Here is an 11,880-nt window from a genome sequence, read left to right as displayed (position 1 = left end):
TAATTTTTAAAATCAAATCTTTTTAAATTGTTTTTCAAATCATATCTTCTCAATCATATCTTTTAATCACATCTTTTTCAAAATAGTTTTCAATCATATCTTTCTAATTTCTAATTTCAAAATCTTTTTCAAAAATTACTTGATTTCTTTTCCATTCTTAGTTTTCGAAAATTAATTAGTATTTTTTTCAAAATATTTTTAAAACCTTTTTAATTTTCGAAAATTCTTCCCCTCTTCTCACATCCTTTTATTTATGGACTAATACTCCTCCTCAATGCACAATTCGAACTTTATCTTTCTTGATAAGTTCGAATTCTTCTACCTCTTTCTTGTATTTTTCTTTTCCTCTGACACCTCCAGGAATCTCTATACTGTGACATAGAGGATTCCATATTTTCTTGTTTTCTTCTCTTTCATATGAGCAGGAGCAAAGACAAAAGCATTCTTGTTGAGGCTGACCCTGAACCTGAAAGGACCTTGAAGCGAAAGCTAAGAGAAGCTAAGGCACAACTTTCTGTAGAGGACCTAACAGAAATTTTCAAAGAAGAGGAACCCATGGCAGCCAAAAACAACAACAATGCCAACAATGCAAGGAAGGTGCTAGGTGACTTTATTGCACCTACTCCCGACTTCTATGGGAGAAGCATCTCTATCCCTGCCATTGGAGCAAACAACTTTGAGCTTAAGCCTCAATTAGTTTCTCTAATGCAACAGAATTGCAAGTCCCATGGACTTCCATTGGAAGATCCTCATCAGTTTTTATCTGAGTTCTTGCAAATCTGTGACACTGTCAAGACTAATGGGGTTGACCCTGAGGTCTACAGACTTATGCTATTCTCTTTTGCTGTAAGAGACACAGCTAGGATATGGTTGGACTCACAACCTAAAGAAAGCCTGAACTCTTGGGAAAAGCTAGTCAATCCTTCTTGGCAAAGTTCTTTCCACCTCAAAAATTGAGTAAGCTTAGAGTGGAAGTCCAAACCTTCAGACAGAAGGAAGGTGAATCCCTCTATGAAGCTTGGGAAAGATACAAACAATTGATCAGAAAGTGTCCTTCTGACATGCTTTCTGAATGGAGCATCATAGGTATCTTCTATGATGGTTTGTCTGAACTATCCAAGATGTCATTAGATAGCTCTGCTGGAGGATCTCTTCATCTGAAGAAGACGCCTGCAGAAGCTCAAGAACTCATTGAAATGGTTGCAAATAACTAATTCATGTACACTTCTGAAAGGAATCCTGTGAACAATGGGACCAATCAGAAGAAAGGAGTTCTTGAGATTGATACTCTAAATGCCATATTGGCTCAGAACAAAATATTGACTCAGCAAGTCAATATGATTTCTCAAATTCTGTCTGGAATGCAAGCTGCACCAGGCAGTACTAAGGACGCTTCATCTAAAGAAGAAGCTTATGATCCTGAGAACCCTTCAATGGAAGAGGTGAACTACATGGGAGAACCCTATGGAAACACCTATAATCCTTCATGGAGAAATCATCCAAATCTCTCATGGAAGGATCAACAGAGACCTCAACAAGGTTTCAACAACAATAATGGTGGAAGAAACAGGTTTAGCAATGGCAAGCCCTTTCCATTATCTTCTCAGCAACAGACAGAGAATTCTAAGTAGAGCCTCCCTGACTTAGCAACCATGGTCTCTGATCTAATCAAAATCACTCAAAGTTTCATGACCGAAACAAGGTCCTCCATTAGGAATTTGGAGGCACAAGTGGGACAGCTGAGTAAGAAAATTACTGAACTCCCTCCTAGTACTCTTCCAAGCAATACAGAAGAGAATCCAAAAGGAGAATGCAAGGCCATTAACATGACCCACATGGCCGAACCTGGAGAGGAGGAAGAGGCAGTGATCGCCACTGAGGAAGACCTCAATGGATGTCCACTGGCCTCTAATGAGTTCCTTAATGAGGAACCATGGGAATCTGAGGCTCATAATGAGACCATAGAGATTCCATTGGATTTACTTCTGCCATTCATGAGCTCTGATGAGTATTCTTCCTCTGAAGAGGACGAATATGTCACTGAAGAGCAAGTTGCTAAATACCTTGGAGCAACTGATGAGCGGATAATTTGTATGCTTTTTGGCATTGTTTTTAGTATGTTTTTAGTATCTTTTAGTTAGTTTTTAGTATATTTTTATTAGTTTTTAATTAAAATTCACTTTTCTGGACTTTACTATGGGTTTGTGTGTTTTTCTGTGATTTCAGGTATTTTCTGACTGAAATTGAGGGTCCTGAGCAAAAATCTGATCCAGAGACTGAAAAGGACTGCAGATGCTGTTGGATTCTGACCTCCCTGCACTCAAAGTGGATTTATGGAGCTACAGAAGCCCAATTGGCGCGCTCTCAACGGCATTAGAAAGTAGACATCCTGGGCTTTCCAGCAATATATAATAGTCCATACTTTGTCCAAGATTTGATGGCCCAAACCCGCGTAGCAATCCGGCCTCAGAAATTCCAGCGTTAAACGCCGGAACTGGAATAAAAGTTGGAGTTAAACGCCCAAACTGGCATGAGAACTGGCGTTTAACTCCAGAAAAGGTCTCTACACGAATTTCCTTCATTGCTCAGCCCAAGCACACACCAAGTGGGCCAGGAAGTGGATTTTTCTGTCATTTACTCATTTCTGTAAACCTTAGGATACTAGTTTACTACTTATAGGACCTTTTTACATTGTAATCAGAACCTTATGACCTCATAACATTTTGTACACGTTCTTTCCACAGTATGAGCCTCTAAACCCCATGGTTGGGGGTGAGGAGCTCTGCTGTGTCTGATGGATTAATGCAATTACTACTGTTTCTTATTCAATCATGCTTGCTTCCATTCTAAGATAACACTTGTTCTTAATCCGGATGAATGTGATGATCCGTGACAATCATCATCATTCTCAACCATGAACACGTGCCTGACAACCACCTCTGTTCTATCTTAGATTGAGTAGTTATCTCTTGGGTTCTTTCATCGGAATCTTCGTGGTATAGGCAGGACCTGATGGCAGCATTCAAGAGAATCCGGAAGGTCTAAACCTTGTCTGTGGTATTCTGAGTAGGATTCAATGATTGAATGACTGTGACGTGCTTCAAACCTGTAACCTACTGGGCGTTAGTGACAGACGCAAAAGAGTGATTCTATTCCGGTAGGGGAGGGAACCAAACCGGTGATTGGCAGCACTGTGACAGAGTGTGTGCATTAGCTTTCACTGCGCGGATGGGAGGTAGCTGCTGACAACAGTGAGACCCTACACGAGCTTGCCATGGAAGGAGACATGCGTGTTTGATGAAGAAGATAGTAGGAAAGCAGAGATTCGGAAGATGGAGCATCTCCAAACCTCAACCCATTCTCTATTACTGCAATACAAGTAACCATTACATGTTCTTTTGCTTTTTACAATCAATCCTGATAATTTCTGATATCCTGACTAAGATTTACAAGATAACCACAGCTTGCTTCAAGCCGACAATCTCCGTGGGATCGACCCTTGCTCACGCAAGGTATTACTTGGACGACCCAGTGCACTTGCTGGTTAGTTGTGCGGGATTGCAAAAGTGTTATTGCAATTTCGTGCACCAAGTTTTTGGCGCCGTTGCCGGGGATTGTTCGAGTTTGGACAACTGACGGCTTATCTTGTTGCTTAGATTAGGACTGTTTTATTTTTGTTGGTTTAGAGTCTTTTAGTTGAGTCTAGTTTCATATTCTAAGTTTGGTGTCAATTGCATGCTTTTATTTTTCTTTTAAAATTTTCGTTTTTGCGTAGTCTTAGTCCCTTTTTGATTTTCTAAAAATTTTAAGTTTGGTGTCTTTTATGTTTTTCTCTTTCCTCTTTTTAAAAAATCAAATCTCTTTCATAAAAATTTTTCAATCATATCTTCTTAATTGCTGTTTTCAAAATCTTTTCTTTTACTAATTGATTCAGTTCTCAATTTGCTTTGATCTCATTTTTCCTTTTGATTTTCGAATTTTTTTATTTAAATTTCTTTTTATTTTATTTTTTCGGTTATTTCAAAAAAAAATAAAAAAATAAAAAAATAAAAATAAACAAAATTTATCTCTTTGCAATCATTCTCATTTCCCTTTTGTCCATTATGGACTTAAGTGGAATTAATCAGTCCAAGAGGACTCTGGGGTCTTATGCTAACCCCATTACAGCTGCATATGGGAGTAGCATCTGTATACCTCCCATCAAAGCAAGCAGCTTTGAGCTAAATCCTCAACTCATTATCATAGTGCAGCAAAATTGCCAGTATTCCGGTCTTCCACAGGAAGAACCTACTGAGTTTCTGGCACAGTTCTTACAAATTGCTGACACAGTACATGATAAAGAGGTAGATCAGGATGTCTACAGACTGTTACTGTTTCCATTTGCTGTAAAAGATCAAGCAAAAAGGTGGTTGAATAACCAACCTACAGCAAGCATAAAGACATGGAAACAGTTATCAGAAAAATTCCTGAATCATTTTTACCCTCCAAAAAGGATGACACAGCTAAGGCTGGACATCCAAGGCTTTAAACAAGAGGATAATGAATCCCTTTATGATGCCTGGGAGAGGTATAGAGGTATGCTTAGAAAATGCCCCTCTGAAATGTTTTCAGAGTGGGTACAGTTGGACATCTTCTACTATGGGCTTACAGAAAAAGCTCAGATGTCTATAGACCACTCAGCTGGTGGATCTATACACATGAGGAAGACAATTGAAGAAGCTCAAGAGCTTATAGACATTGTTGCTAGAAACCAATACTTATATTCTAGCAAGGAATTCGTTCCACAAGAAGAGGTCATGGCAGTAGTCACTGATCCTGATCCTCAAGAACAGATGAATGAGCTTAATCAACAATTGCTCCTGATGACAGAACAGTTAGCAGAATTTAAAGAAATGCTCCATGATACTAAGGTTGCTAACAAGAGCATAGAACTGCAGTTGAATCAAGCAAAACAGCAAATATCTAAACAAATAACAGAAGAATGTCAAGCAGTTCAATTGAGGAGTGGGAAAACACTGAATGCCACTGCTCAAAAGAGCAAGAAGTCAATTAAGGAACAGTTGACAGAGGATGACCAAGCCACTGTTCAAAATCCCTCTGAGGACAGTAAGAGCCCAGAGAGGAATATTATTGGCGTTCAAACGCCAGAAAGGGAAGGAAAGTTGGCGTTAAACGCCCATTCCTTGCCCAATACTGGCGTTCAAACGCCAGAACAGGGAGGAAAGCTGGCGTTAAACGCCCATTCCCTGCCCAGTTCTGGCGTTCAAACGCCAGAAAAGGGGGAGAAGTTGGCGTTTAACGCCCAAACTTCATCCACTCCTGGCGTTCAAACGCCCAAGGAGAATCAGACACCTGAGAGTGCTGACAGTAATCCCTCTAACAAGGCTTCTTCAACCACTTCTGTAAGGAATAAACCTGCAGCATCTAAGGTTGAAGAATATCAAGCCAAGATGCCTTATCCTCAGAAACTCCGCAAAGCGGAACATGATAAACAATTTGCCCGCTTTGCAGACTATTTAAGGACTCTTGAAATAAAGATTCCTTTTGCAGAGGCACTTGAGCAAATACCTTCTTATGCTAAGTTCATGAAAGAGATCTTAAGTCATAAGAAGGATTGGAGAGAAACTGAAAAAGTGTTTCTCACTGAAGAATGCAGTGCAGTCATTCTAAAAAGCTTACCAGAAAAGCTTCAAGATCCTGGAAGCTTTCTGATACCATGCACATTGGAAGGCACTTATACCAAGGTAGCCTTATGTGATCTTGGAGCAAGTATCAATTTAATACCTGCATCCACTATCAGAAAGCTTGGGTTGATTGGAGAAGTCAAACCAACCAGGATATGCCTCCAACTTGCTGATGGCTCCATTAAACACCCATCAGGCATAATAGAGGACATGATTGTCAAGGTTGGGCCATTTGCCTTTCCAACTGACTTTGTGGTGCTGGAAATGGAGGAGCACAAAAGTGCAACTCTCATTCTAGGAAGACCTTTCCTAGCAACTGGACGAACTCTCATTGATGTACAAAAAGGGGAAGTAACCTTGAGAGTCAATGAGGATGAGTTCAAGTTGAATGCTGTAAAAGCAATGCAGCATCCAGACACACCAGAGGACTGCATGGACGCTGACATTATTGACTCTCTGGTAGAAGAGATCAATATGGCTGAAAGCCTAGAATCAGAGCTTGAGAACATCTTCAAAGATGCTCCAACTGATCAGGAAGAGCCAGAGGAGGCAAAGGAATTTTCGAAAATTCCTCAGGAGGAGGATAAGCCTCCTAAGCCTGAACTCAAACCATTACCACCATCCTTGAAATATGCATTTCTGGGAGAGGGTGACACTTTTCCAGTGATTATAAGCTCTGCCTTAAATTCACAGGAAGAGGAAGCACTAATTAAAGTGCTAAGGACACACAAGACAGCTCTTGGGTGGTCCATAAGTGATCTCAAGGGCATTAGCCCAGCCAGATGCATGCACAAGATCCTATTGGAGGATAATGCCAAACCAGTGGTTCAACCACAGAGGAGGCTAAATCCTGCCATGAAGGAGGTGGTGCAGAAAGAGGTCACTAAATTACTGGAGGCTGGGATTATTTATCCTATTTCTGATAGCCCCTGGGTGAGCCCTGTCCAAGTTGTTCCCAAAAAGGGAGGCATGACAGTGGTTCATAATGAAAAAAATGAACTGGTTCCTACAAGAACAGTCACAGGGTGGCGCATGTGTATTGACTACAGAAGACTCAATACAGCCACCAGAAAGGATCATTTTCCTTTACCATTCATAGACCAAATGCTAGAAAGACTAGCTGGCCATGACTATTACTGCTTTTTGGATGGCTACTCAGGCTACAACCAAATTGCAGTAGATCCTCAAGACCAAGAGAAAACAGCATTCACATGCCCTTCTGGCGTGTTTGCCTATAGGAGAATGCCTTTTGGTCTGTGCAATGCACCTGCAACCTTTCAGAGGTGCATGCTCTCTATCTTCTCAGATATGGTAGAGAAATTTCTGGAAGTCTTCATGGATGACTTTTCAGTATATGGAGACTCATTTAGCTCCTGTCTTAACCACCTATCACTTGTCCTGAAAAGATGCCAAGAGACTAACCTGGTTTTAAACTGGGAGAAATGTCACTTTATGGTGACTGAAGGAATTGTCCTTGGGCACAAAATTTCAAGAAGGGGAATAGAGGTGGATAAGGCAAAGGTGGAGGTAATTGAAAAATTACCACCACCTGCCAATGTTAAGGCAATCAGAAGCTTTCTGGGGCATGCAGGATTCTACAGAAGGTTTATTAAGGACTTTTCGAAAATTGCTAAACCTCTGAGTAACCTGTTAGCTGCTGACACACCATTTGTGTTTGACACACAGTGTTTGCAGGCATTTGAGACCCTGAAAGCTAAACTGGTCACAGCACCAGTCATCTCTGCACCAGATTGGGCATTACCATTTGAATTAATGTGTGATGCCAGTGATCATGCCATTGGTGCAGTGTTGGGACAGAGGCATAACAAACTTCTGCATGTCATTTATTATGCTAGCCGTGTTCTAAATGATGCACAAAAGAATTACACAACCACAGAAAAAGAATTACTTGCAGTGGTCTATGCCATTGACAAGTTTAGATCCTACTTAGTGGGATCAAAGGTGATTGTGTACACTGACCATGCTGCTCTTAAATACTTACTCACAAAGCAGGATTCAAAACCCAGGCTTATCAGATGGGTGTTGCTTCTGCAAGAGTTTGATATAGAAATAAGAGACAGAAAAGGGACAGAGAATCAAGTAGCTGATCATCTGTCCAGAATAGAACCAGTGGCTGGGGCGTCCCTCCCTTCTACTGAGATCTCTGAGACTTTCCCGGATGAGCAACTCTTTGCCATTCAGGAAGCTCCATGGTTTGCAGATATTGCAAACTATAAAGCTGTGAGGTTCATACCCAAAGAGTACAGTTATGTGCAGAGAAAGAAACTAATTTCAGATGCCAAGTACTACCTTTGGGATGAACCATATCTCTTTAAGAGATGTGCTGACGGAGTGATCCGCAGGTGTGTACCCAGAGAGGAAGCACGAAGGATCCTATGGCACTGCCATGGATCACAGTATGGAGGACATTTTGGAAGTGAGCGAACAGCCACTAAAGTTCTCCAGTGCGGCTTCTACTGGCCTACTCTCTATAAAGATTCCCGAGAGTTTGTGCGTAACTGTGACAGTTGCCAAAGAGCTGGTAACCTGCCTCACGGATATGCCATGCCTCAACAAGGAATATTAGAGATAGAATTGTTTGATGTATGGGGAATTGATTTCATGGGACCATTCCCACCATCATACTCAAACACTTACATTCTGGTGGCAGTGGACTACGTATCTAAGTGGGTAGAAGCAATTGCTACACCCACTAATGATACCAAAACCGTGCTAAAATTCCTCCAGAAAAACATTTTCAGCAGGTTTGGCGTCCCCAGAGTGCTAATCAGTGATGGGGGCACTCATTTCTGCAATAAACAGCTATACTCTGCTATGGTTAGATATGGAATCAGCCATAAAGTGGCAACTCCTTATCATCCACAGACAAATGGGCAAGCTGAAGTCTCTAACAGAGAGCTAAAAAGAATCCTAGAACGGACTGTAATGTCCCGAAGAAAGGATTGGGCAAAGAGCTTGGATGATGCTCTGTGGGCATACAGAACAGCATTCAAGACTCCTATAGGGACCTCCCCATACCAACTGGTGTATGGGAAGGCCTGTCATTTGCCAGTGGAACTGGAACATAAAGCCTACTGGGCAACCAGATTCCTAAACATGGATGCACAGTTAGCTGGTGAAAAAAGATTGCTCCAGCTAAATGAGCTAGAGGAGTTCAGACTCAATGCCTTTGAGAATGCTAAGATCTATAAGGAAAAGGCAAAGAAGTGGCATGACAAGAGATTGTCAACCAGAGTCTTTGAGCCAGGACAAAAAGTTCTGCTCTTCAACTCTAGGCTCAGACTGTTTCCAGGAAAACTCAAATCCCGTTGGAGGGGTCCATATGTGATTACAGGAGTGTCACCATATGGATATGTTGAGCTTCAGGATATTGATTCTGACAGGAAGTTCATTGTTAATGGACAGAGAATCAAGCATTATCTTGAAGGAAATTTTGAGCAGGAATGCTCAAAACTGAGGCTTGAGTGATTCTCAGCAGAAGTCCAGCTAAAGACAGTAAAGAAGCGCTTACTGGGAGGCAACCCAGTCATTAGGAAGTTGTATGATTAGTTCTTACAGAGGCAAGTATCGAAAATGAAGGAATTCACAGAGTTACAGAAGGATTCAGCTCAAAAAGCAGAGAAAATGAGCTTACTGGCGAAAAAAAACGCCAGTAAGGGGCATTTTGGGCGTTAAACGCCAGAATGGGCACCATTCTGGGCGTTTAACGCCAGTAATGGTACCATTCTGGGCGTTAAACGCCAGAATGGGCACCATTCTGGGCGTTTAACGCCAGGTGTGCAGCATCACTGGGCGTTCAGAAAAACGCCCAGTGAGGAAGGTTTTCTGGCGTTTAACGCCAGCCAGGGTACCTGGCTGGGCGTTAAACGCCCAAAAAGGGTGCCAAGTGGGCGTTAAACGCCAGAATGGGTACCATTCTGGGCGTTTAACGCCAGAAAGGTGGGGGGACCACAATTTTGTTTTCAAATCAGATTTTTTTCAAACTTTCCTTTTCTCACCCATACTTTTCTACAAAATCACACTTCAATCATTCATCACTCACTTTCAAATCTTCAAAAATCAAAACCATTTTTCAAATCTATTTCAAAATAATCTCAAATCTTCTTCAAAAACTCACCCTTTTCTCAAATATTTTTCATATCTTTTCAAATTTCCTTTCAAATCTCTCTTTTGTTTTTCGAAATTCTCCCCCCCACTCTATAAATGACCGTTCCTCACCCCTCCTTCCTCACACCATTCGAATTTTCTCCCCCTCTCTCTCTCTTATCTTCTTTCTTTTCTTTTTGCTTGAGGACAAGCAAAACCTCTAAGTTTGGTGTGCTTTTCCGTGATCACTAAGCCAAGATTCATCAATATCATGGCTCCCAAGGGAAAACAAACCAACTCAAGAGGAAAGAAAGAGACTAATCCAAAGAATCTTTGGAATGAAGAGAAGTTCTTAACCAAAGAACATGAAGACCATTATCACAAAATAATGGGTCTGAGGTCAGTGATCCCGGAAGTTAAATTTGATCTGAAAGAAGATGAATATCCGGAGATCCAAGAGCAAATTCGAAACAGAGGTTGGGAAGTTCTGACCAATCCTGAGACAAAGGTTGGAAGGAACATGGTTCAGGAATTCTATTCAAATCTGTGGCTAACAGATAAGCAAAGAATGACTGGAACTGCCTACCATACCCATAGAACCATGGTCAGAGGGAAAGTTATATACTTTCATCTGGACAAAATAAGAGAAATCTTCAAGTTGCCTCAACTACAAGATGATCCTGATTCCTTTAATAGGAGGATGGTGAGAGTAGATAAGGGGTTGGATCAAGTTCTAGAGGACATATGCCTCCCTGGAACTAAGTGGATAACCAATTCTAAGGGTGTCCCAAACCAACTCAAGAGGGGAGACCTCAAACCAATTGCAAGAGGTTGGCTAGACTTTCTTGGGCGTTCCATATTGCCCACTAGCAACCGTTCTGAGGTCACCATCAAGAGAGCAGTGATGATTCACTGCATTATGCTTGGAAAAGCAGTGGAGGTGCATCATGTGATTGCTTGTGAGATCTACACAATTGCAAATAAGAATTCCACTGAAGCCAAATTGGCCTACCCAAGCTTAATCTCCTTGCTCTGTAAAGAGGCTGGGGTAAAGATGGGAGTAGATGAGTTCATACCCATTGAACATCCAATCACCAAGAAGTCAATGGAAGGACAAGTGCAAGACAACTCTATCAAGAGGAGGGCGCGTGAGTTCCTCCCTGAATTCCCTGAAATTGGCTACTGGGCCAGCCTAGAAGCATCCATCAACAAGCTGCAAGAGACTATGGAGCAACTGAAGGAAGAACAGCAAAATCAGAACTGCATGATCTGCAAATTGCTGAAGGAACAAGAGAAGCAGGGGCGTGAAATCAAAGAACTGAAGCGCCAAAAGCTCTCCTCTCAAGCTGAGAGAGCATCCACTTCTCAAAATCAAGGTTGTTGAGTCCTAACTATGTGAAACCTCTATCATTAGGAGCCTCTGTTTTTCGTTTTTTCTTCTTATTATTTTTTTTTCCTTTATTTTTAGTCTCATCTTATATCTATATTTGAGTCTTGTTCTTAATTAATAAAATTAATAAAGTTTATGCCTTAAAGCTATGAATGTCCTATGAATCCATCACCTCTCTTAAAAGAAAAATGCTTTAATCACAAAAGAACAAGAAGTACAGGGTTTCGAAATTTATCTCTGAAACTAGTTGAATTAGCTTGATGTGGTGACAATACTTTTTGTTTTCTGAATGAATGCTTGAACAGTGCATATGTCTTTTGAATTTGTTGTTTTGAGAATGTTAAAATTGTTGGCTCTTGAAAGAATGAGGAGAAAGAGAACTGTTATTGAGGATCTGAAAAATCATCAAATTGATTCTTGAAGCAAGAAAAAGCAATATTCAAAAAAAAAAAGTTTCGAAAAAAAAAAAAGAGAAGGAAATAAAGTTGTGATCCAAGGCAACAAGAGTGTGCTTAAGAACCCTGGACACCTCTAATTGGGGACTTTAGCAAAGCTGAGTCACAATCTAAAAAGGTTCACCCAATTATGTGTCTGTGGCATGTATGTATCCGGTGGTAATACTGGAAGACAGAGTGCTTTGGGCCACAGCCAAGACTCATACACTAGCTATGTTCAAGAATCAATATACTTAACTAGGAG

At 41.0% G+C, this 11,880-nt stretch overlaps 1 non-coding gene across 1 annotated transcript; it reads right to left on the bottom strand.

The window, feature by feature from the left end:
* Nucleotides 1-959: 959 nt before the first annotated feature.
* On the bottom strand, nt 960-1,067 carry LOC130964090 (small nucleolar RNA R71). The gene has a single exon (XR_009080199.1). It is a non-coding gene; the product is annotated as a small nucleolar RNA R71 (small nucleolar RNA).
* Nucleotides 1,068-11,880: the final 10,813 nt, after the last annotated feature.

This window comes from Arachis stenosperma, chromosome 2 (assembly GCF_014773155.1).
Source record: "Arachis stenosperma cultivar V10309 chromosome 2, arast.V10309.gnm1.PFL2, whole genome shotgun sequence".
In the NCBI taxonomy this organism is placed as follows: domain Eukaryota; kingdom Viridiplantae; phylum Streptophyta; class Magnoliopsida; order Fabales; family Fabaceae; genus Arachis; species Arachis stenosperma.
This window is presented reverse-complemented; position numbering and strand designations above follow the sequence as displayed.